At 41.6% G+C, this 25,967-nt stretch overlaps 1 protein-coding gene across 1 annotated transcript in view; it reads right to left on the reverse strand.

Annotated features, from left to right (window-relative positions):
- Positions 1-18,788, reverse strand: part of LOC140476763 (voltage-gated potassium channel regulatory subunit KCNG2-like) — a 59,998-nt gene extending 41,210 nt beyond the window's left edge. The window contains exon 1 of the mRNA XM_072569567.1: positions 18,725-18,788. The gene's annotated coding sequence lies outside the window, so the exon portion shown is untranslated. The remainder of the gene's footprint in view (positions 1-18,724) is intronic.
- Positions 18,789-25,967: the final 7,179 nt, after the last annotated feature.

Genomic DNA, 25,967 nt, shown 5'->3' on the forward strand with positions numbered 1-25,967 from the left:
AACCAAAATAAAGCTTAAAAATACAAAGTCTCTTTGGGTTGTTCACAGGAATAATAGTGGATCATTAATAGTTGAACAGTCAATTTTGGGATACTTGACATTGCAGATTATTAAAAATGCTTTGGGCCTATTTCTGTTTCAATAACTGGCTGGCTTCTAGCACTCAGAATGAGAGAGCCCTTTATCTGCAATACAGAGTGACTAGCGGGTGGTGGTGACTGTAACCTTCTCAGTTCCCTCGTACAACGTCTTCATTAGGACACACAGACCAATACACTACTGACTTTTAACCCATTTTCTTGTATATTTTTGAAAGGGGAACCCATAGATCACCCAGACCTCTGCCTTTTCTTCTACTATGGTCACAATCTGAAATAACTCCCACAAGATTACATTCACCTTGTAGTACATTTTCTCTCTTAAATCTATCCCTTTGAAGGTTCCTTGACATCTCACCAGATGTGACATTCCAGGTTCTCTCTTTTTCTCTCAGATAATGACTGAATTTAAATCCACTATCATTTGTTTAGCTGTATAAGTCCTCTTTGAGAAAACATGCATCGGAATTTGATGCCCTTAAGTGATTCAGGGTTATGATCGGTGATCAAGATAAATGTTTGTCATTCAGCATATCAGTCAGCCCTCATTTTTCCATGATGTAGAGGAGCTTGTGATTTTTAACTTTGTCCTCATTTAACTAATTATTAAACTAATTTCTGAGACATCACTTTCAATCCTAATTCTTTCCAAGGTGGGATATGCTTTCTGGAGGTCTTCCCACCATTTCTGTATGATGCTGAAAAGATAGCTTCTGTAAATAAATCCAAATACTTCTGGATATGTTGTCCTTGTATGACCTTCTACAAAATTTACATTCAAGGTCACTACTTTCCTTTTATACTGTTCCATTAATCCTTTACCTTTCTCTTTGTTAAGGTTACTATAATTACTGCTCCTCTGAACTTCCTGCCTTGTTCCTTTTAAACACTAAATACTTCATCCCATATCTTCCTGACTGAACCTATATCATGTGTATGTGAAAAGTAAAAGCTTTCACTGTCTTCTTCTCCAATTTATTTTTGATCTAGGACCCTAAAGCTATGGAAGTCTTCACCTTTCCCTAGACTAATAATCTTGTATTATCTAGGTTTATCTCACTTCTCTCTTATGTTCTGATGCCTGTTTCCAAATAGAGTCATAGAGATGTACAGCACGGAAACAGACCCTTCGGTCCAACTTGTCCATGACGATCAGCTATCCCAAACCAATCTAGTCCCACCTGCCAGCACACGGCCCATATCCCTCTCAACCCTTCCTATTCATTTACGCATCCAGATGCCCTTTAAATGTTGCAATCGTACTAGCCTCCACCTCTTCCTCTGGCAGCTCATTCCATACACATACCACCCTCTGCATGAAAATATTGCCCTTTGGGTATCTTTTATCTCTTTCCCCTCTCATCCTAAACCTAAGACCTCTAGTTGTGGACTATCCCACCCCAGGGAAAAGACTGCCTATTTATCCTATCCATGCCCCTCATGACTTTATAAACCTCTATATGGTCACCCCTCAGCCTCCAACGTTCCAGGGAAAACAGCCCCAGCCTATTTAATCTCTCCCTATCGCTCAAATCTCCAACCCTAGCAACATCCTTGCAAATCCTTTCTGAACCCTTTCAAGTTTCACAATATCCTTCAAATATGTTGTGGTGGTGTTTTGTACTATGTACTTTGGGCTTTTCACCCTGATTTCTTAAGAAATAATAATAAATAGTGTAAACTTTTATGATCAGAAGCTCAATTAAACTTCAAAATATAGACCAACGCAGTAAAAACAGAAGACATAAATGCTGTGCTTGGGGATTGCCAATTGCAAAATGTTTAGATTCAAATAATCAAACAGAGGTTTATGGAAAGATTCTTTACATACTGAGTAAAGAAACTGATAGGAAATTTGATTGAAAAACCAATAATTAATTAAATTAATTAAAAGCCCCATTCAAGAAAGGAAGGAGACAGAAATCAGCTGCTCAGCCTAACATCTAGCAATGGGATAATGCGAGAGTCCATTAGTAAGGGAGAAATAGCAAGATATTTGAAGAAAGCTTAATTCAACCAACAAAGTTAAGATTGTTTTGCGAAATGAAAATTATTGTGGACAAACTTGCAAGCGCTCTTTGAGGATATTGCAAGCAAAATTGTTCAAGGAGAACTGTTAGACATGTGTTTGGATTTCCAGGTGGCATTCAATAACCTGGTTATTGCACAAGAAAGGAGCACACAGTATTGGTTGGTGAGGGGTCAGGGGTGGTTGGAAGGTAATGTATTGTTGTGGTTCTGTTCGCCTAGCTGGGAATTTGTGTTGCAGACGTTTCGTCCCCTGTCTAGGTGACATCCTCAGTGCTTGGGAGCCTCCTGTGAAGCGCTCCTGTGATCTTTCCTCCGGCATTTATAGTGGTTTGAATCTGTCGCTTCTGGTTGTCAGTTCCAGCTGTCCGTTGCAGTGGCCGGTATATTTGGTCCAGATCGATGTGCTTATTGATTGAGTCTGTGGATGAGTGCCATGCCTCTAGGAATTCCCTGGCTGTTCTCTGTTTGGCCTGTCCTATAATAGTAGTGTTGTCCCAGTCGAATTCATGTTGCTTGTCATCTGCGTGTGTGGCTCCTAAGGATAGCTGGTCATGTCGTTTCGTGGCTAATTGGTGTTCATGGATGCGGATCGTTAGCTGTCTTCCTGTTTGTCCTATGTAGTGTTTTGTGCAGTCCTTACATGGGATTTTGTACACTACATTGGTTTTGCTCATGCTGGGTATCAGGTCCTTGGTTCTGGTGAGTTGTTGTCTGAGAGTGGCTGTTGATTTGTGTGCTGTTGTGAGTCCTAGTGGTTACAGTAGTCTTGCTGTCAGTTCGGAAATGCTCTTGATGTATGGTAACGTGGCTAGTCCTTTGGGTTGTGGCATGTCCTCGTTCCGTTGTCTTTCCCTTAGGCATCTGTTGATGAAATTGCGGGGGTATCCATTTTTGGCGAATACATTGTATAGGTGTTCTTCTTCCTCTTTTTGCAGTTCTGGTGTACTGCAGTGTGTTGTGGCCCTTTTGTACACCAGAACTGCAAAAAGAGGAAGAAGAACACCTATACAATGTATTCGCCAAAAACGATACCCGCGCAATTTCATCAACAGATGCCTAAGGGAAAGACAACGAATGAGGACATGCCACAACCCAAAGGACTAGCCATGTTACCATACATCAAGAGCATTTCCGAACTGACAGCCAGACTACTGCGACCACTAGGACTCATAACAGCACACAAATCAACAGCCACTCTCAGACAACAACTCACCAGAACCAAGGACCTGATACCCAGCATGAGCAAAACCAATGTAGTGTACAAAATCCCATGTAAGGACTGCACAAAACACTACATAGGACAAACAGGAAGACAGCTAACGATCCGCATCCATGAACACCAACTAGCCACGAAACGACACGACCAGCTATCCTTAGTAGCCACACACGCAGATGACAAGCAACATGAATTCGACTGGGACAACACTACTATTATAGGACAGGCCAAACAGAGAACAGCCAGGGAATTCCTAGAGGCATGGCACTCATCCACAGACTCAATCAATAAGCACATCGATCTGGACCCAATATACCGGCCACTGCAACGGACAGCTGGAACTGACAACTGGAAGCGACAGATTCAAACCACTATAAATGCCGGAGGAAAGATCACAGGAGTGCTTCACAGGAGGCTCCCAAGCACTGAGGATGTCACCTAGACAGGGGACGAAATGTCTGCAACACAAATTCCCACCTCGGCGAACAGAACCATAACAACGAGCACCCGAGCTACAAATCTTCTCACAAACGTTGAGGTAATGTATTAGCTTGAATTGAAGACTGATTAACATGTAGAAGACAGACAGTTAGGAGTAATGGTTCCTCTTCAGGTTGAAAAGATATAACAAGTGGAGTGCCTCAAGGATCAGTCCTACAGCCTCAATTATTTACTATCTATATTACAAACTTAGAGGAGGGGCAGAATAGAATAGTAATTTATTGTCGTTTGTACTTATGAAAATAGATTAAATGTTGGTCATAATCCAACACTTTTTTTTGTAAATATGTTTATTAGCAACTTTTTTTAACTTTATAAATATATAAAATTATTGGAAAAAAATCACATATCAGTATAATACAAAGAAAAAAAACACAAATTACAATACAACTACTATCTACTAACTACTAACCTACTGTATAATACAAAGCAAACCCTAACACTGTGCAAAGAAACACCAAGAAAAAAAAACAAAAAAAACCACAAAATACAGAACATCTATGCTCAGTGCAAGACTCCCAGACAAAGGAACAGGAGCATTGTATACATATCCGTATTAACTCGGGTGACCCCCTCCAGGTCCCAGGGCTTGACAAATCTAACCGTCCTGGTTAAACAAAATGCCCTAGTTAAGATAACTGATAAAGCTATCTCCAAATAACTCAAGTAGGGCTGCCATGTCTTATAAAAATGGTCTGTTGTGTGGTGCACCATGTTTGTAAAAAGGTCTAAGGGAATGTGCTCCATAATTAATTTCTGCCATCCCAGCAAGCCCGGCAGGTTCTCAGACTCCCAGTACATCAGAATATTCTTCCGTGCACAGTGTACAAGAATATTAAATAGTTTCTTCCCATGCCCGTCTAAAGAAGGTAAATTCGGTAGACCTAAGAGGAGAGATATCGGGTCTACTTTGACTTCAGTCCTCAATACCCTCCCTATCTCTCCCGCCACAGTGCCTGTGGCACGTCCAAATGCAATGGGTAAGAGTATCTACACTTATTTTACATTTACACTGAAGATGCCCCTTTTTAAAACTTCGCCAGATGGTCTGGTGCCAGATAAGTTCTGTGCAGAACTTTTAACTGCGTAGCGCATGTCCTGTTACAGATTGAGATCTTTCGAGTATTCTCCCACATGTTCACCCATGTGTCAGAAGAGATCTCCACTCCCAGCTCTTGTTCCCAGACCGGTTAATATCCTGACAGGCCCTGCCACCCAGCAGGCGATAGAGGGCACTAACCGAAAGGGTGCTTGTGGAGCATAGCAACAACCTTGCTGTATAGGGCTTATAGGGCTTAGTGAGAAGCGTAGTCTTCTTCTGGATGAAATCCCTAATCTTCAGGAAGCCTGACAATTCGGAGATTTATCCTCCGACCTCAATTTTCGAGGTCGTCGATGTGATTTTGCAAGGCCCGCACCTCTCGCTCCAGCACCTGGATCTGACTGGATGAAGACTCCATTGCAGTTTCTGAGGCCTTAGCTCGACCCTCCACCTCCTCCAGCCTCTCCCCGAGGCCCTGGATCTCTTGCTTATGCTTCTGCAGCATGGATGTGATAGGTTGGACCTGGGCACGAATCTCCTCAATCGCAGCCCCAACTTTCAAGGTAAGTCTCTCCATCACCACAGCCAATTCCTGTGAGTCTGTCAGATCCCAGGGGGGTTCAGGAGAGGCTGCTGCTGCTGCTGTCTCTGGTGTTGTAGGTGCTGCAGGGGAGTGTCCTCCCTGCTGCTGTTTGCTTGCTCCTTTTCCCTTTGGCATCCTTCCCACTCCCAAATATTAACAAATATGTGTTCTGTAAGGTTTTAAACTAATAATTTCACCACATACGTTGGCCAGGGATGGCAAAAAACACCGGTATGCCTTGGCTGTTAGGCAGACTGTCCACGGCAGTTCTACAGAATCGTTGCCATCTTGCCGAGATCCAACACCATTTTAATTATATAAGTAATAAAAAGAAACGATTGAGATAGAAATGGATGGGGACATGTTGTGATGAGGACATGAGGAACCTGCAATGGGATATAGATAGATTGAGTGTGTGGGTAAAACCTAGCAGATGGAGTTTAATATAGGAAAGTGTGTGGTCATGCACTTTGTAGGAAAAATCAAAAAGCAGACTATATTTGAGTGGAGAAAGACCTCAAAAAAAACATTGGGATAAGGGTGTTCTTGTGCATGAAACAAAATGTTGGCATGCAGATGCAGCAAGTAATTATGATGGCAAGTGGAAGTTGCCTTGGGTATTGGAGTTTAAAAATAGGAAACTCTTGTTACAATTATACAAGATGTTATTGAGACCACACTTGGAATACTATGTACAGTTTTGGTCCTCTTCAGAGGGTGCAGAAATTTTTTTTAAAATTATCTTTGAATCGAAAAAGAATTTTCTTTACAAAATTATAAAATTACAAAAACATGAAATTATAACATTTTAACAAAAACAACAACAAACAATAAACAAATTACTATACTAGTTTACAAATGAACTTACAACTACGCTCATTACACATCAATAATGTGTAGCAAGATCTCAGCTCTCAACCTTTGAGAGCATCAATTATTAAACCCATGTTTGCTCAAAATTCTTCCTCTCAGGGCATTAGGCTTATTAAACCAAACCACCACGGCTGGACAAGAGCCCTAATTAAAATGGCAGACAGATCTGCTTCCAAATAATTCAAAAAGGGCTGCCATGTCTTATAAAAATTGCTGTTTTCTGGTGCACTATGTTTGTAAGAAAGTCCAGAGGAACATGTTCCATAATTGACTTATGCCACCCTGACAGACCCCTTCCAGCTTAAGCCACACCCCAAACCCAAGCAATGGAAGAAACCAAACAAAGGACATTGTAAAGACAAAGTATAACAAAAATAGTGAGCAGTCTGCCCACCCCCCTCAATATATCAATACCACTCCAGTTCAGAGAGAAAAAAAACCTTACCAACAACAGCTTCTTTGGTAAAACAGTGGAAGTGCAAGAAATAAAAGCAAGACAAAAAGAAAACTAGACACTAATGTCCATGTCCATAAATACATCTACATTATTTTAAAGTGTCCAAAAGGTTTTTGGCCTGCTCCAAGGAATCAAATGACTGCACAGTTTCCTCTTAAATAATACGAAGCATCGCTGAGTATCTCATAGAATATTGAATACCGAGGTCATTTAACCTTCTCTTACCACCATCAAATGATTTCCTCTTATGGATCACTGCCGCAGAAAGGTCCTGGAAAAACACTGTCTTAATTCCCTGATAGGTCAGGGCCTGCGGATCACTACCCTACCTTCTAGAAGTTTCCACAACTCTCTGCTTGTCCCTGTAGCGTTGAAATCATATCAGAACTGGACAGGGGTGCTGACCCTGACCAAATCTGTGCACCGTAACCCAGTGAGCTCTGCCAACCTTCACCCGGTCTGCCTCAGCATCCCAGCCAAGACATTGTGGCAATCAGTCTTCAAAAAAACTTGCTGTCTGCCCATCTTGTACTCCCTCCAGCAGGCCAACAACCCAGATATTCTTTCTCCAGCTTCTATTTTACAGGTTATCGACTTGTTCAGTTAAGGCCCGAACCTGTTTCTCAAGGGCCTGGATCAACCCTGCCGAGGGCTTAACCTCAGTCTCCGACATTGCAGTCCACCACTCAACCTCTTCAACTCACTTCCAGAGTCCTTCCAACTCCTCCTCTTGCTTTTGCAGCTTGGCTGAGATGGGCTCCAGTTGATTACAAGTCTCTTCCCTCATCTCCTGGTTCAGTTGTCAGATCGCTCAGAGTTTCTCCATAATGTTCTGCTATGTAAACATTTCTTTCACAGCTGACAGGAGCTGCATCTGCTTCCCCAGTTGCAGTCTTGGGCCCACCCAATATCGTCAACTGTCCCGAGTGCTGAGACTTGGCCGTTTGCTTCCCCCTAGTCATTCTCGCACACTCAAAAAAGGATTTAAACAGTTGTATTACCATTTAACAATTTTTTTTTCCAAAAAAAGGTAAGGTGGGGGTGATTAAAATATATGGGTTAGGGTGCAGAGCTCAGCAAGGCTGATCTATTCAGATTGCCGCCATCTTGAATGCCCTGCAGAAAAGATTTAAGAGAATGTTTCTAGGATTGGGAGGTTTGAGCTATAGAGAAAAGCCGAATGGACTGGAGCTTCAGAGGCTGAGGGGGTCCTTATAGTGGTTTATAAAATCATGGGTGGCATGAATAGGGTGAATAGTCAATGCCTTTTTCTGAGAGTGGGGATGTTCAAAACTAGAGGGCATAGTTTTAAGGCAAGAAGGGAAAGATTTAAAAAGGGCCTGAGGGGTAACATTTTCATGCACACACAAATTGCAATGTCCCAATGGGTGAAGTTGTCCAAATTTCATCAGTCCAGACCATTGAGATACATAGTAACTGAGATAGATCCCAACAGGCACGGTGGCTCAGTGGTTAGCACTGCTGCCTCACATTGCCAGGGAGCCAGGTTTGATTCCAGCCTCAGGTAACTGTCTGTGTGGAGTTTGCATGTACTCATCATGTCTGTGTGGGTTTCCTCTAGGTGCTCCGGTTTCCTCCCACAGTTCAAAGATGTGCAGGTTAGGTGAATTGGCCATGCTAAATTGCCAATAGTGTTAAGGGATGTGTAGGTTAGGTGCATTAGTCAGGGGAAATGGTCGAGGAATGCGTCTGGATGAGATACTCTTTGGAAGGTGGTTGTGGACTTCTTCGACTAAATGGCCTGTTTCCACACTGTAGGGATTCTATGCATTAATACAGATTGTAACCCAAACACTTGTGAAATATCACATACCCTGTCCTTCCAATTAGAGAAATTTCCTTTCTCCCCTCTGTGTTTTCTGCCCACTAAAAAAATTCTTTTCATATAGTTACAGTACTTTAAATCAAAATACCATTGCCTTTACGATAAGTATCTTGCGTGTTGTTTCATTAAATATGCATGCTATTTTGTTTTATCTTAAAGCCATTTCAGTTGAGGTTCCTACGCTGATGGAACATGTGTTAAAATTAAGTTGTATGATGCCATTAGTCACAGCAATGCTAAGATGAAGAGCTATAAAAGATTCTTAGTCTCGTGATAAGTTCAGATTCTTATGCATTCATAAGCAGCACACTGAAGTCCAAGCAAGTCATATTCAGCAGTTTTTAAGATAAAAGTGTCCAATTAAAGTAAAGTTGAATTATTTTTCATACCACAAGCTGCCAATTTGCATGAGAAAATCATCTTCTTTCAGTAAAAGATGGACTTGCATTTATAGTGTTTTTTGTGAGCTCAATATACCTCAAATTTGTTCACAACCAGTTAGTACTTTATTAGAAATACAATAGCCAACTTGTGCACAGGCTCCCACACAACCATTATAATGTTGATCAAATAATCTATTTTTGTCTTTTTGATTCAGGAATAAATATTGGCTAGGACACTGTGAGGAGTTTCCCTTATCAACTTTGAAACAATACCATTGAACCTTTCAATGTTTCATTCATAGCAATAATCAGACACTTCTTGCAATTTGAGTAATTTAAGATTATATCAGATGTTTGCACTGCATTGAGGTGATATGGAATGTTCCTACCTTGTATTCTGCAGTGTGTTGCAGAAGTTAATATGTGGGAGATGCTGGCATAGCGGTAACATCACTGTACTAGTAAGCCATGCACTCAGGCGAATTCTCTGGGCTAGTCGGTAGAAATTTCACAACACTAGCTGGTAGAATTTAAAATTCAATTAATAAATCTTGAATGGTAAGCTAGTCTCAACAATGTGATCCTGACAAATGTCACCGCTGTAAAAAATCTTTCTGGTTCACTAATTCACTGAAGTCCTTTAGAAAAAGAAATCAGCCAACCTTACCCAAGCTCAGCTGATAGGAGCTGCCAGACCCTCAAATGTAGGTGACTTAACTTCCCAGAGTCAAGAGCGATTAGCAATTGATAATGACATGAATCCTATGACATAATGTATTTTTCTCAAAATTACAATTGTTTTCAGGTATTCTTTCTGGATTATTCTAGTGATTTTGTTGAAGGTAAATGCATTATTATACTTTAAATCATTGTAATGACATGTATATTTTAAAATCTCATTTACTCAATAATTTGACCTTAAGCCATATTGCCAGTGACTTAATCATAACAATCTGAAGTAATGGGAAATATTAGAAATTTGCAACTTAAGACCTTGAAGAGAGAAAAGTGATTTGGAATGAACACATAAAGGACCTGATCTGGTGTATCGTAGAACTTTGTGGGAAACTAGGAAAGTGATTGTTGCGCCCCTTGCTGAGATACTTGTATCATTGATAGCCATGAGCGAGTGCAGTAAAATGGAAGGGTGGCTAATGTGATGCCATTATTTAAGAAAGATGGTAAGGAAAAGCTAAGGAACAATAAACTGGTGAGCCTGAGGTCAGTGGTGAGTAAAGCATTGGAAAGGATTCTGAAGGATAGGATTTTCATGTATTTGAAAAGGCAAGAATTGATTAGAGATAGTCAACATGGCTTTGTGCATGGGAAATCATGTCTCACTAACTTGATTGAGTTTTTTGAAGAAGTGACAAAGCAGATTAATGAGAGCAAAATGGTAGAGGTTGTCCACAAAGACTTCAGCAAGATGCTTAACAAGGTTTTGCATGGTAGACTGGTTAGTAAGTTTACCTCACATGCAATCCAGGGAGAACTAGCCATTTGGATGCAAAATTTGCTTTAAGGTAGGAGACAGGGGGTAGTGGTGGAGGGTCGTTTTTCAGGGAAGAGAAAGTGAGGACTGCAGATGCTGGAGATCAGAGTTGAGAGTGTGGTACTGGAAAAGCACAGCAGGTCAGGCAGCATCTGAGGAGCAGGAGAATCAACGTTTCAGACATAAGCCCTTCATCAGGAATGGGTTGTTTTTCAGACTGGAAGCCTGTGACCAGTGGTGTACCACAAGGATCTTTGTTGGGTCCACTGCTTTTTGTCATTAATAGAAATGATTTAGATGTAAATATTGGAGGAATGGTTAGTACATTTGCAGATAACACCAAAATTGATGGTGTAGTGGACAGTGAAGGTATCTGATTCCTGATGAAGGGCTTTTGCCTAAAACATTGATTTTCCTACTCCTCAGATGCTGCCTGACCTGCTGTGCTTTTCCAGCACCACTCTAATCTAAACTCTTGTTTCCAGCATCTGCAGTCCTCACTTTTGCCTGGTGAAGGTTATCTCATGATGCAATGGAACTTTGATCAGTTGGGATGCGAAATGGCAGAAGGAGTTTAATTTATATAAATGTGAGGGTTTGCATTTTGGTAAGACAAATCAGGACAGGATTTAAACATGTAATGGTAGAATCCTGGGAGTGTTGTGAATAAATAAACCTTGGGGTGCAGGTTCATAGTTCCTTAATTGTGGTTTTGCAGGTAGACAAGGTGGTGAAGAAACCATTTGGTATACAGGTACTTGCCATTGGTCAGAGCATTGAGTATAAGAGTTGGGATGTCATGTTGCAACTGTACAGAACTTTGGTTAGATCAATTTTGGAATACCGCATTCAATTCTGGACTCCCTGCTATAAGAAAGGTGTTGTTAAACTTGAAAGGGTGCATAATAGGTTTATGAGGACATTGCCACTTGAAAGGTTTGAGCTATAGGGAGTGGCTGAACAGGCTGAGGCAATTTTCCCTGGAGCATCAGAAGCTGAGGGGAGGACCTTATAGAGGTTTATAAATCATGAAGGGCATGGGTAAGGTGAATAGCCAAGGTCTTTTTTCCCAGGGTAAGGGAGTCCAAAGCTAGAGGGCATGGGTTTAAGATGAGAGGGGAAAAATAAGGAACAACTGTTTCATGCAGAGGGTGGTGTAAGTATGGAATGAAATGCCAGAAGAGATGGTGGAGGTGGGTACAATGACAACGTGTAAAAGGCATCTGGATAGGTATAGGAATAGGAAGGGTTTAGAGGGATATAGGCCAAGTGCTGGCAAATAGGACTAGGTCTATGGAGGATACTGGGTCAGCATGGATGAGTTGGACTGAAGGGTCTATTTCTGTGCTGTCCATCTTTCTGACTCTATGATTGAAGTATCCCTAAACACAAATATTGGAGTTCTGCAGGATAAAGTTCCCTCCGGTGCTCTCCATGCATGACTGGGCAACAGTAAATGTGCTAGTATTCCTATTTTCGATAATGTTTATAAAGTGGAGGGCCAGAAGTCATCTTTTTTTGAAAATGGTGGATGTCACTTAGATATAAGATGAAGAGAATTACTAATTCCTCAGTTGTGGACCTTTGGAATTTTCTAATGCAAAGAAGCGCGGAAGCTCAATCTATGTTTAATGTAAAGATTGATAGATATCTTATTAAGTGGAGTAAAGAGTTATAGGGAGATGGTGGGTAAAAGGCTGTGAAGTGTTCCATCAGTTATGATCTATTTAATGGCAGGGCAGGTTAGATCGGCTGAGAGACCGACTCCTCTTTCTGTGGCTGGGACTGGCAGGGCTTAAACCTGGATCTTCGAGCCCACAGATAGGACATTATCACTGTGCCATGTCATCTGACCGCGCACTGAATGTAACAAGAGGAAAGAAACAGTCAGGAGTCGTTAAAGAAACACAATTCAGTAAAGATCCTTTCCCTAAGACTGTTGCGTTGAGACTCCGGGCACCCCTGCTATTGCAGCAGCTCAGGGAGCATGAAGAAATAAAACAGGCAACATTAAAGCTGTTACAATAATGGGAATACGGATTGTTACACTAATTAGCTGTATAAACAGAAATTGCTGGAAAAGCTCAGTAGGTCTGGCAGCAGCGAAATCAGATTTAACATTTCAGACCCAGTGAGCCTTCTTCAGAACCCCGAACAGCTGTTTCATTTATGAAAATTATCCATTTGAACTCTTGATTTCCATTTGTGCTTCTGCTTTCTTCTCTGCTGTATTGAGACATGCTGAGTTTTGTTCCTATTTAACAATGCACTCCTAGATTAAATGTATTCATAATGTAACTGTTCATCCTTTTGAACAGAGATGTATTCATCTTTCTCCTCATGGCTTGTTTAATATTTCCCTCTCTTTGTTTGCAGCGATCTTTGAATCCCAGCCATTTCTTTTTCCCTCTCCCGTCTATCTTCCCAATGTATTATGTTCTTCCCCCCCATGGAGGGCGCCCACCCTTTCACTCATGGATTGTGTTTCCAGTTCTTGGGTGTTGCTAATCAGTTTTACTTGGGAGATCAGACGGACCCAGTCCAGGGAAAAGCTTTCTTCAGCAAAGTACTGACTCAGACAGGTCCTTGGGTATGGGAGCTGGAGCCAGCTGAGCTGTCGAGTGTGCATAGAGCAGGAAAATCTGTGGTTTGAGCCCATCGCAGGAGATGCTGCAACAATTCCAATGGGTTCGAGGCCAGGGTGTGGGGGTTCACAGGGAAATTCGATCAATCCCTTTCAGCCCGGGGGAGATGAGAGTGAGCACCTCATGAGCAGGGACTACTGTTTTAACGCAAGGAGATGATGAATATTAATACAATCGGGTCAATAGTCAGACGTGCTTCCTTCTCCAGGGTGTAATAACCATCAAATGTAGCAAGTGCAAAGTTAGCAGCCGAACTGACAAAGCATCAGGAAGCAAGTTCAAACAGATGCCGATCAAGGTTAAAGTGTTCCACATAAATCACCGGCAGACACACGGATGACAGATTTGGCGCAGGATCTCGCTCAGTACTCGCAATCCACGCAATAAAGTCGTGTTCTTCTTGACGTGATTTATCCTCACCGTTTACAGAAGGCAAACAGAAACATGCCCAATGCCTCAACCCTCGTTAAGTTGATGGTGCTGATGTTCTCTGCCATTTGCAGCTAAGCCATTGCCTTTATTACGGGTTGCCTCGAAACTGGCCTGGCTAAACGATGAGAAGTTACAGGAAACTCTGCCCTTTCAACCCAGGGCAACGAAAAATCCCATCTTTCCCCGGGGGGGGGGAAAGAGAAGGGGGGTGGGGGGGTTCCCCAATCTCGAGCCATTTGCTGATCTCGAGCCATTTGCTGCATCTTTGCCTCGCACAATCACTGCCACCTCACTCACCCCGAGCTAGGATATGGGTCACTCAAGGACGGAGGGAGTCCGGGTCACTTGGCTGCAAACGCAACGAAATAAATTGATGAAGGCCTCTGAATTATCTCACGTCAGCTCCTTTTTATTCACAAAGTGATTATTCTCTGGTTAATCTCCTGCTTATTTTTCCCCAACAGCTCGAAGCCACATCGGCAAAAGCTTATTAGTATCTCATTTGCAAAACTCAAGTCCGGTGGGGGTGATAGTAGGTACCAAAATACTGGCATTTCTATGTGGGTCAGGAAAAAAAAGTGAGAAATGCCGATCCTCGTGTAGTTTTGTGATTGACAGGAAAATTCACGACAGCGTTAACATTAACAAATGCGAAGGAAGCCGAGAGCTTCTTTCGCGCTGAAAATCAACTTTGGACTATCACCTCGCTCTCTCCTGTCTCCTGGCCCTGTCTGTAATAGTGCTGCTACAATTACAAAGCCTAAGTGCCAAAGTAATTAAGCATTATCATCAAGAACGGCTCCATTTATAACCATCATGCTTGTCTACATGCTATCACTCAGATCTCTTCAAATTGCTTTGCGTTCTCGTGTTAATGGGCTTTCTGCAAAGCTCTTGTGCATTAACCGTGCATTGCTACCCACGGGAGGTCATTCCCATCTTCGTGAGTATTTTCATTAAGTGCCTCTAATATGCAACGTAACTTCCTGATGATAGTGTTGACTCAAACGGTTGCATGTTTAGTCGAGAGACGGGTCTCCTGTAAAATAGTGCTCTGGAAACCATGGTCGTGGTGATACTCTTTATCCAAGACACTTTTGGTGGGGAATTAACAAGTGACCCGCGGCTCTCAGTCTCTTTACATACTAATGAACCGAAACCTGCGTCCCCATTCTAAGTTATTAAATGCTTAACAGCAATTTAGGTCTATTCAATACGTCGCATCAAAGTGTATGACACTCTGATCTTTTACTGTGCCCTATGATCTTGCCCCACCTACCTGATGAAGGAGCAGTGCTCCGAAAGCGTGAACTGCCAAATAAACCTGTTGGCTTATAACCTGGTTATTGGGTGCTTTTTCACTTTTCTCTCGCGGGCACTGTTACCCTCTCTTTGGGATGATCCATGCCTAATTACCTGACTACGACTGAGAATAGTTCGGTAGAAAAAATCGTGAAGACATTTTGTTTTAAGAAGTGAGTTTAATTTTCTTTGAAAACTTTTGTGAATTAGTGATTTAAAAAAATTGTGCTTTTGGACAAAGTCTTCCTGAAGAAGGGCTCATGCCCGAAACGTCGATTCTCCTGCTCCTTGGATGCTGCCTGACCTGCTGCGCTTTTCCAGCAACACATTTTCAGCTCTGATCTCCAGCATCTGCAGTCCTCACTTTCTCCTTGGACAAAGTCTTGTCAGAGCTGTGCCGTTGGAGGTGGGGGTGCAATGAAAACTCTAGGATTGTGTGCAACCTTACAAATTTGGCTACAGTGAGAATAGAACACACACTGTCGAACGTGTATTTCCTTACTTCATAAATAAATGTACATGCCATTGGCCCAATATTCAGCATTGCGATTCTATCACAAAAACACGTGGAATTAAATGGCTGGTGCTACTGTGAGTAGGCAATTTACTTGAGGGATAGAAGGCAGAGAATCGTGATGAACCAGTATTTTGCTGACCGAGAGAAGTTTACCGTAATGTCCCCTAGGGGGTGGTATTGAGACCATAACTTTTCTGTATATCCATGATCTGGTCTTATGCACAAAACCTACAATTCCAAAGTTCGTGGCTGATACAAAACACGCCATTGTAGTAAAAAAGTGAGCAAAGCCGCAGCAGATTTAGCAGGACATGCAACTAGAGAATTGATTGTGATTAGTAACCTGGGCACAGCCGGTGTCTTTCAGTGATGAGAAGTACGAAGGTGCACTTTGCGATGGCAGCATAATTTAAATGTTACTATGTGAGCACTTGCATTAGCAAAGGGACATGAATGTCTTCACATATACAGTACTTGCTGGTGGCAGGGCAAGATGGTGAGGTGGGTATGAAAACAAATGGGAAACTTTGTAAATACGACACTAGAACAAGAGGCTATCACAGGGACTGTTGTTTTTACAAATCTCTGATTGGGCCTTAGCCTTGTGAATTATGCTTCAGAATTGTGACCAAGCCTGGGCACTATCTTTTTAAGAAGGGTGTCAGAGCATTGGAGAGGGGGTAGAGAAGGATTACTAGAATAAGATCAAGGCTTCCGTTCTTTTGAGACATTGGAGAAGCTGACATTGTTCTCCTTAGAACAGAGAAAGTGAAGAAAATACCTCATTAAGTCCTTGGAAAGTGTGAGGTTTTGAAACAGCAAATAGGCACAAATTGTTTCCACTTGTAGTTGAGTCAGTAAATAAAAGTCATAGTTCAAAAATAGTTGGCAAATGAGCTAGAGGGGAGATAAGGATTTTTCATACCAACAGTTTTTAAGATCAAGAATAATACCTCAAAGAGCAATGGAATTAAGTTCTTTGGGAACTTCCGTAGGATATTTGCAATGGATTTGAAGATGACTAACTTGCGAGGCTATAGCGAAAAAGTTGGGATGCAGGTTTGCACAATTCTGTCAAAGAGCTGGCACAAATTTAACATGCATGCTGATGGCCTCCTGTGAAAGGTGCTGCAATCTTACATGGCAATCCTATGAGCAGTTTCTACCCTTACCAGTATCTGGAAGGCCTGTGCCCACCATTACATTTCAAACACTTCTCTTCAGCCTTTTCTTACCTCCTTTGTTCTAAGTAGAACAATTCCAGTTTCTCCAATATCTCTCTCTCTCTCTCTCTACATTGACGGATGTCCCTCATCCCTGAAAGACGTTGAGCACTTCAGAAATGTATAATGAAAAGAGTTCCAGGTGAAATATAATCAGAGACTAAATATAGGAAGATCTTGTCCACTTTTCTCTCATTAGATAGACCTTGGAGCCATAACTTCACTGATCAACCAGCATTTACCAGCTCTCAGGTTTGACAAGCTGTCTAAATCTGATATTTTCCATTGCAGTTGCTTGCCACACAATTGCAGTACACTGCAAGAAAGAAATGAAAATATCCAGAGAGAAAGAGAAAAATAATCAAACTGGCAAGGTATCAATGAAAGCTGCCCACGATGAGAATTGTGTCGAACTGAGTCACAATAGATTTCATAGTACATGACTTTTCATGATCTCAGGACAACCCAATGATCTTTACAGCTAATGACAAACCTTTGAAAGTGGAATGCAAACACAATAGATTTCATTCAAGAATGCGTGAAGATGCGATGTTTATCAGTTCTGACAAGAAACATTTTAAAATTAACTTCTCTGCAGTAGGCAAACTGACAGTCAAAAATTTATTAAGTATCTTTCAATTGAATCTATGCAAGTCAAATAGGGACCACCGATTCCTCACAACTACAGTTCAGATTTAGTGAAACACTGAATGGAACATATGAATACTTTTTTTCTTAGGGTACTAGTATTGGAAAGAAACCATGGATGTTGTTAGGGGTCTGAGTGAAACGTGAGCACAGCCTTTTCTGAACAGCCACATCATTTCCAAGACACAAGCGCATAATTAAACCGCAAAATACAATCACACAAAGATACAACCCCCACCACACGGGATGAAAATCTCACCAACAGAACCCATTTCACCAATATATCAGAAAATCACAGCCGTGTAAATCAGCAAAGCAGAAACAGAGCACAAATTACACAAAGACGTTCAAAAAAATCCAATACAACAGGCAACAGAACCCACACGACACAAAAACATTAATCCATAAAGAGCCCGCAATACACAAACAGAACACCATCAAACCAAGAGTCCCTGAAACACACATTGCTTCAGCTAGCGCGCCTGCACACAAAGACTAGTATAAAACCACAGACTGTCCGTCCCCAGAATATACACGGTTAATGAAGATTCCTTACTCCCACTCTCCAATACAACAAGAAAAATCTTCAACGCCAACTCCACAGGTTCCATGCAAGCACAAAGATAATCCCACCTTCCCAGCAAAACATAAAACTAGAGCCCGTTATACACAAAAATATGTAACTGTGGAAGAAATTAATTGAGTCCTCAGAAACACTCTCGAGCTATTGTTACGAACCTTCACTAAGAATGGACGCTTGCTCCTGATCCTTTGAAAAAGAGTCAAACATTACTGAACAAGATGAACCCACTACTGATTAGGTTGTACTGATATTCATCATTTACTTGGGAAAAGCGGTCGATAAGTGTCCCTGCTCAGGAGTGTTCAGCGCGAACAGCCCACTCTCGTCTCCCTCAGATGAACGCTTCCCCTGACTTCTTTCCACTCGCCTTATATAAGACAGTCCGAGCCTTACATAATAAATTCGACCCTGAGTTCCAATGTGGAGGATGTACACTTACTCCCGTAGGGTGGTTGATCAGGGGGAAATAACCCTTTCTCACAACTTCTACACAGCCCAGAGAAAAAAGAGAAAAAGTCATACAGGCAGATCAAGCCGGAGCAAATATATGAGCAAAAAACTGACTGCTGTTAAGACAACCCTTTCAACTCCACTTATTTTATACATGGTACAGGTGAATTCCCTGAATCCCAATAGCACAGGCACCAGTCATTGAAAGCCGTTGGAGATTTCCTCGCTGGTGGCAGCTCCAATCCTGAAGCGGATTCCATGCTTCATTCTGCATGTTCAGACAGAGTGTGTACGCCGCCCCCACGGTTCAGTTAGCCCTGACCTCAGGCGGCTGTCCGCTTTCTCGGACTTGCCCCCTCTGCCTGCTCTGGAACCAGCTCCCCGAGACCTCTCACGCCTTACCTGTTGCTTCTCCATGCAAAGTCTTCAGGGTCGCTCCTCTGGAGCCGCGTCCGCGGTGATGTTGAGGAGATAATGTGGCGCCTCCACATGTTCAATCAGCCACCGCTTTTATACTTGGCTGGGAGACTGACAGGCACTTTGCGCTCCATTTGCCCGGATGCGTGTGTACGAGACTGTTACAAAAATAGTATTTCACCGCACAGAAATCGGCCATTCAGCCCAACTGATCTGTGCTGGGGTTAATGATCCCCCTCATCTCGATCTGCCAACACGCTCCCTTCCCTCTCAGGGACTAAGCCAGCTTCCACTATTTTTTTATATTTAATTGGTCCTTCCGAGGTGACTATGTTGAACACTTTCAAAAGTTCTTTTAGTGAAATGTGCTGGAAGACAGGATACCAACAGGAAATATCTTCAATTCGTCGGGAATATTGACTGGGATCAGGGAGCGACCATTACACAATTTTAAAAAAGCCAGATGACTGGAAATGTACAGAAGAACATTTGAATGGCTTGCGCTCTCTTCAGACAGTTACTCCCTGGTCAGTGAGTGTGTACTCAGAGGAGTCAAAGGTGGGTGGGCGAGCCATCAATAGTATCCCACTCCGGCCATGACACGAAATGAGGCAAACTTGCAAAATGTATCCATACAGTCATAAAAGAAGGTGCTGGGATGTGGGTTTACGTTCAACTGCAGGAAGACAATGCACTAAGACATTTATAAAGAAAGAGATCATTCCAAGACATAACATTGCGGTAAATTGAAGCAAGTTGGGACAGACTGACCAATTCATATTTTGGAAGCACAGTGACATCCAATGGCAAATGCAGGACCGGAGTCCTAAACATGGATTGGACAAACCAAAATTAAACTACATTCTAAGAAAAGTATTGGATGCTGGAAATCTGAAACAAAGAGAGCCAGAGGAACTCAACAGGTCCTATAGCATCTGTGGAGAGAGGAACTTCTTCCGAACCTCAGAAGAAGCCCTCCTCAGTTTCTCCGGCATTCTCAGACTTTGGTCTAAGAAAAATTATCATGAGCCTTGAAAGGAGAATGTGCCACATCTGAGTGGGAAGCATTGGAAGGGGCAGAACAAGAAAATGAACAACTTTGCAAGGAGGTGCTGAAGAATGATCATAGAATAAGCTGGGTGGAGAACAAAGCCCAGGAAGAAGAACTGAATCAGGCTGGAAGAGCATGAGAACTTCAACAATGTCCTTATCAATGATGTCAACCACTGGGGCTAAGAGCAGAAAGTTTGGAAAACCATGTCATCTCTGGCACTCATTCCAATTAATCTAAGGATGATCCTTTCTGACAGTGAGGGTTGAATTTTACCAAAAACTAAATGTCAGTTTTGGGAAATTCCCTGGAATGTTGCCCTTCATCAGCTCTAATGAATTATCTCACCCTCACCTCATTAAGTATGCCCCACGTGATTGTGTACTCACCAGTGACATTGCTGTTGGGATCTTCTGGGAATACCACCACTGGTGCCATATTTAAAGACCAACCATTCACAGGTCAAATACTGGCAGCCATGAGTAGCTCTTCAGATTATAGCTAGTGGAAGGAAAATGAAAAAGAAAAGCATCTGAGGGCAGGTAGGTGCCACATTGATACAAACAGAATATTACATTCATAAATGTTTTGCCTCTCTACATCATCACCTGTCTGATCAACTGTCATAGTAACAGTAGCTGCTAAATGAAACTAGGAGAAAATGAGGACTGCAGATGCTGGAGGTCAGAGTCAAGAGTGTGGTGCTGGAAAAGCACAGCCAGTCAGGCAGCATTCGAGGAGCAGGAGAATCAATGTTTTGGGCATAAGCCCTGCATGAGGAATGAGGCTTTGTGGGCCAGGGGGTTGAGAGATAAATGGGAGGGGGTGGGGCTGTTGAGAAGGTAGCTGCAATAGGTAGATGAAGGTGGGGGTGAAGGTGATAGGTCAGAGAGGAGTGTGCAGCAGATAGATGGGAAGGAAGATGGACAGGCAGGACAAGTCAAGAGGTCAGTGCCAAGTTGGAAGGTTGGATGTGGAATAAGATGGGGGCAGGGGAATTGAGGAAACTGGTGAAATCCACATTGATCCCACATGGTTGGAGAGTGCCAAAGCAGAAGATGAGATGTTCTTCCTCCAGGTGGTGGGTGGTAAGAGTTTGGTGATGAAGGAGGCCCAGAACCTGCATGTCCTTGGGGCACTGGGAGGGAGAGTTAAAGTGTTCAGCCACGGGGTGATGGGGTTGCTTCATGCATGTGTCCTGGAGATGTTCTCTGAAGTGTTCCGCAAGTAGGGGTCCAAACTATAGAGGCTATCCATCCTTAGCTCCACACCATGTTCGAACCCTGTCTGAAGGAGTTCTATGCTATCATTGTTCATTGTGGGAGCGTCAAAATTTCAAGCAGTCAAATATGTGAACTTTTATTGACTGATGGCAAAATTGAAAAAAAAATCTGCTTTTGCTTGGGAGAATAAACAGGATTACCTGCAGTTTGAACAGTAACACATTTACAGTCAATAAACGATGATTTCACCTGACTGGTTTCTGTTGGAATTGGGTGTCAATTGAATCCTATTTGACTTATGCTGCTCAATGCAGCAGCACTGTTTAATGCTGAATTTCCTCCTGTTCAATGAACATATAGTCATTCTCAACTCTCCTATTTCATCAGCATCCATTACATCCTCTTTCTGTCTGCTCCAGTTGTACAGAGGCCAACATACAAGGATTCTGAGGTACACTCGATGTGGTCGGGTGTATTACAAGGCACCGCAGAGACAAATTGCAGCATCAGAACCTCAAGCTCAGAACACCTACTGTCTGGTCCTTGGTGACACTTTGTGGAAAAATTGACTGCATTGCATCCACACTCAGCCTCAGTCGGGGAGGGGAGTGGTTGCAGAGGGAGCCCACCTTTCCCAACAACCATTCTTGTAAAGCAACCAGCCCTAGAAATTTTAAAACAAATACGCATTCTAATATTTCATCAAGTTTTCTCTCATGTTTACCACTTGTCACACATCCTGCAAGATGGAAGATGACCAGTAATACATGTTTGGTTGCCTCACAATGACATTATCAGTGAGTACTATCACTAGCAATGGCTATCCATGGTCTGCACTGTGTCGTTCTCATGTGCTATTGCCAGTTGGAAGTAATTGGAACCAGGTTCTTCTGCTGCCAGCTTAGTGTTCTTGACCAACTCGGTTCTACGTTGATGTTCAATTCAAACACAAGCACAACGGAAGATCGGGGAATGTTTCTGACTGAAGAACTACCTGACTTGACAGCCTGACTTCTGCTTCTGAGGATGGAGTTTGCAACACATTTTCAGGAGACTCAAATCGTGCCCAGCACATCAAAGAGCATGGATTGGGAACTGGGAGTGGGAGTTAGTGCCTTAATTGAATAATAATTGAAATTAATTACAGGCCAATTTTGTTTTTAAGTGTCTCATCCCTACTATTTTCTAATGGACGTTCAAACTAGCTTTTCCCATTCTTCTAATTTTAGATTACAGTTCAATTTCCCATTCCCTTCATTCTTAAAGCTGATCATTATTAAAAACACCTTGTCTTGATATCTTTCCTCTCCTCTAACTCTCAAAATGTTGCTTTGCCCATGATACTGACCTCCTTTTATTCAAATTTCACTTTTCCAGATATCCGCCTTGACTGTACTGAAACATTTCTGCTGATGAATCTAAGGCTGTAGATTCTGTTCCCATGTCAGAAACTTGAGAACATATTATAGGCAGATGCTTCAGTGAGGCACAAAGACAGTTCCTGATGAAGGGCTTATGCTCAAAACGTCGACTCTCCTGCTCCTTGAATGCTGCCTGACCGGCTGTGCTTTTCCAGTACCACTCTCTTTGACAAAGAGAGTTCTGCACAGTCAGATATGCCACCTTTCAGATGTGATGTTAAACCTAGACTTTCACATTTCATTGGTGCTATCTTGAAAAAGAGCAGGCAGGTTTTCCCCAATGTCCTGACTAATAGTTTTCCATCAACCACATGTAAAACCTGCTGTGCACAAATTGCTGATCAAGTTTCGTATATTACAACAATGACTACACTTCAAAATGCACTTCATTCAATCTAAAAGGCTTTGAGACTGTGAAAAGCCTCTGAAAGCAAGCTTACATTATTGAGTTTATTTCTGCTCAGTTTCCATTTTAGTTTTAAGTGTTCTGAGATACCTCTTGTGCTTCCCAAAACACATGCAAAGGGTGCTTTCCAAGTAAACATCGTTGTAACATAGCATATAGTCCTAACTAATCCTCCATACAAGCACAGATTTCTCATAAGTAATGACTACACAACAGCCCTTCAGACTAAACCAAAATTTCGCAAAAGATTAACTCTTCAGGATTCAAACAGACTGACTTTGTATATAATAGCACAAAAATCCTTCTGACTGATAACACCAGTCAGTACTAATAACACACTATTTAAAAAATGTCATATTAACAGATAAATGTTTCAGTGCTAGACCAGACTAACATATCACTTGAAAAAATACTGACATCATTCATCATTCATATCGTCACAATGATTCTTCAATTACAAGTGAAAGTAACTGGCAAAACTTTTAGTGTCAATCAACTCTAATTGTTTCGTAAAACATACTTAGACTGGCTGTTATATTTTGTACAGTACCTTATGGAATGAGATTGAGGGAGGGAGAGAAGAAACAATAAGAAACCTCTCCTGCTGAATCTGATGGATTCACGAGGATCAGATTCCATAATTTAAATAATAGTGTTCTGATCAGGGGAGAGTGGGGATTCAGTTCCTCTCTTTTCAACCCCTTCTCAGACAGTAGCAACAAACAATTTTATTCTTTTTTAGCATCTACACTACATGGCAAAAAAAAAGCTAACTACATCCAAATGAAGAAGGTAACTACCAAGATTTTCTTGTGTGGAAGAAAGAAGAATTTTATTATCTACTAACCTCAACAAAAAAAAATGCAATGTCAAAAAACATACACACAGTTAATATGTTTTAAAAAAGATAGAAAATCAAAAAAACTGCGGAAGCTGGAAATCAGAAACATAAACACAAATTGCTGGAAAGACTCAATAGGTATCTGCAGAAAGTTAACCTTTCAGGTCCAGTGACCCTTCTTCTGAACAGAACTGAAGTGTTCGAAAGAAGAGTCATTGGAACTGAAACATTAATTCTGCTTTATCTCCACAGATGCTGCCAGATCTGCTGAGTTTTTCCAGCAATTTCTGTTTCTGTTTAGAAAGAATGATAGAGTGTGTGGTACAGACAAGAAGAATAAAGATTATGCAGTTTAGTGGTCCATAGCATCCTTGAAGAGTTTGGTTTTTAATGTGAGACCACAGTTATTTCATTGTGACTGATGTTTTCAGCAGTGACAAAGATTGTGTAGGCATTTTTGTGTTCTTTTGGTTATTTCCAAAATTTGCTGTTTCACTGGATGTTGTCTTGAGAGACAGGGAGAGTGAGTTATAGCACTTGTTGCCACAGATTCATATTTTCTTTCCTCTTGTTCTGCTGCTCAAAAACAACTGCTGAAATATGGTTTACTTAAACATTTCCAAGTCGGATGTCACTGTCTTTCCAAGATGACTAACTGGCAGGTGAGTGTTTTGTTTCCTGGCATGTGACATTATCATACAAGTGTGAATTAAAACTGGAGTTGTAAACATTTAATGCTAATTCTGTCAACTGGCTTCAAAGTATTTAGATTAAATGGTCATTTTAGTACAAATAGTTTTGTTTATTCCATTTAGTCCCCTGGACTTGCGGCAAACTGTGGTCTGATGGACCTGGCTGCTATCTTCGATCTTTTAAAATCATTTTATTCCAGAGAAAGTCTCACCTGCAATAGGGTTAGATATAGGAAGCTAAAATTTAATAGTCCATATTAACCTTCATCAGAACAAGAAGACTAAGCAGAAGACTAAGCCATTATGGAGATAAGGATAAGTGACAACATAGAGATTTTGAAAACAAGAATTAAAATTTTATTAAGGAAGACACAGAAAAATAGTTTTGAAGCAATGTTTTTTCTATTTTCTTTTTCTACTGTGTGGACATCTGAGGTCTGTGTGCAGCAGTGATTATTGCATGTAGAAGTCAATGTATCAGCATGTGCATTACTTGCCTGAGGCTGCATGGACACTATTCTGAAGTACAGTAGTGTTGTTTATTAGAAATAATCATAAAATAATAGAGGGTTCCAGCAGGGTAGTGGCAATTTTGATGAACTAATAAAACAGAGCACATGCTCTAGGGATGCTCTTTCACATCTGAGGCAGCTAATGAAAGTTAAGTTCAATTTATTTTATTTTAATTTATTACATTCAATTAATAACTGTGGAATTAAAAAATAAGTTTAGTAATGATGGCTCAAAATAATGTCACTTGTTGTAAAAACTCCTCTGATTCACTTATATTCTGTTGGGAAGGATGTATGCTGTCCATACCTGGTCTAGCCTCAATGTGACTCCATACCCAGTTCAATGTGGTTGAATTTTAAATGCTCTCTGAAATGACTTAGCAAGCCTCTTAATTGCATCCACTCTAAAGCCTAAACGAAATAAAACCAAATTGATTATGCAGCAGTGGAAATGACAAAGGCAAGCCCAGCTTTGTTGACCTTGCAAACATCTCCTTATTAACATCTGGGGACTTACATCAAAGTCAGAAGTTAGCGGTCCAACAGGTTCAAAAGCTGATGCTTCCAAATAAACCTGTTGGACTATAATGGGGACTCAGTGGCTAGCACAGTGCCAGGGACCCCGGTTCGATTCCAGCCTCAGGCAACTGTCTGTGTGGAGTTTGTGCATTCTCCCTGTGTCTGTGTGGGTTTCCTCCCACAATCGAAAGAAGTGCAGGTTAGGTGAATTGGTCATGCTAAATTGCTCATAGAGTTGGGCGTTTTAGTCAGAGGGAAATGGATCTGGGTGGGTTACTCTTCGGAGGATCAGTGCGGACTTGTTGGCCAAAGGGCCTGTTTCTACACTGTAGGGAATCGAATAAAAAATAACCTGGTGTTGTGTGATTCTTTTAACCAAATTCAGAAGGGCTGTCTTATAGACTAATCAAATGACAATCTGACATACCAAATAGTTTTCCTATAATGCCATAGTTGCATTCAGCGAAACTTTGCTTAATAGAAAACCACATAACATAAACAATGGGGCCTATGGGAACAGTGGGATTAGGGGCAGTCCAGCAAATAATATCACTCACGATTGC

Source organism: Chiloscyllium punctatum, chromosome 5 (assembly GCF_047496795.1).
Source record: "Chiloscyllium punctatum isolate Juve2018m chromosome 5, sChiPun1.3, whole genome shotgun sequence".
Classification (NCBI taxonomy): Eukaryota; Metazoa; Chordata; class Chondrichthyes; order Orectolobiformes; family Hemiscylliidae; genus Chiloscyllium; species Chiloscyllium punctatum.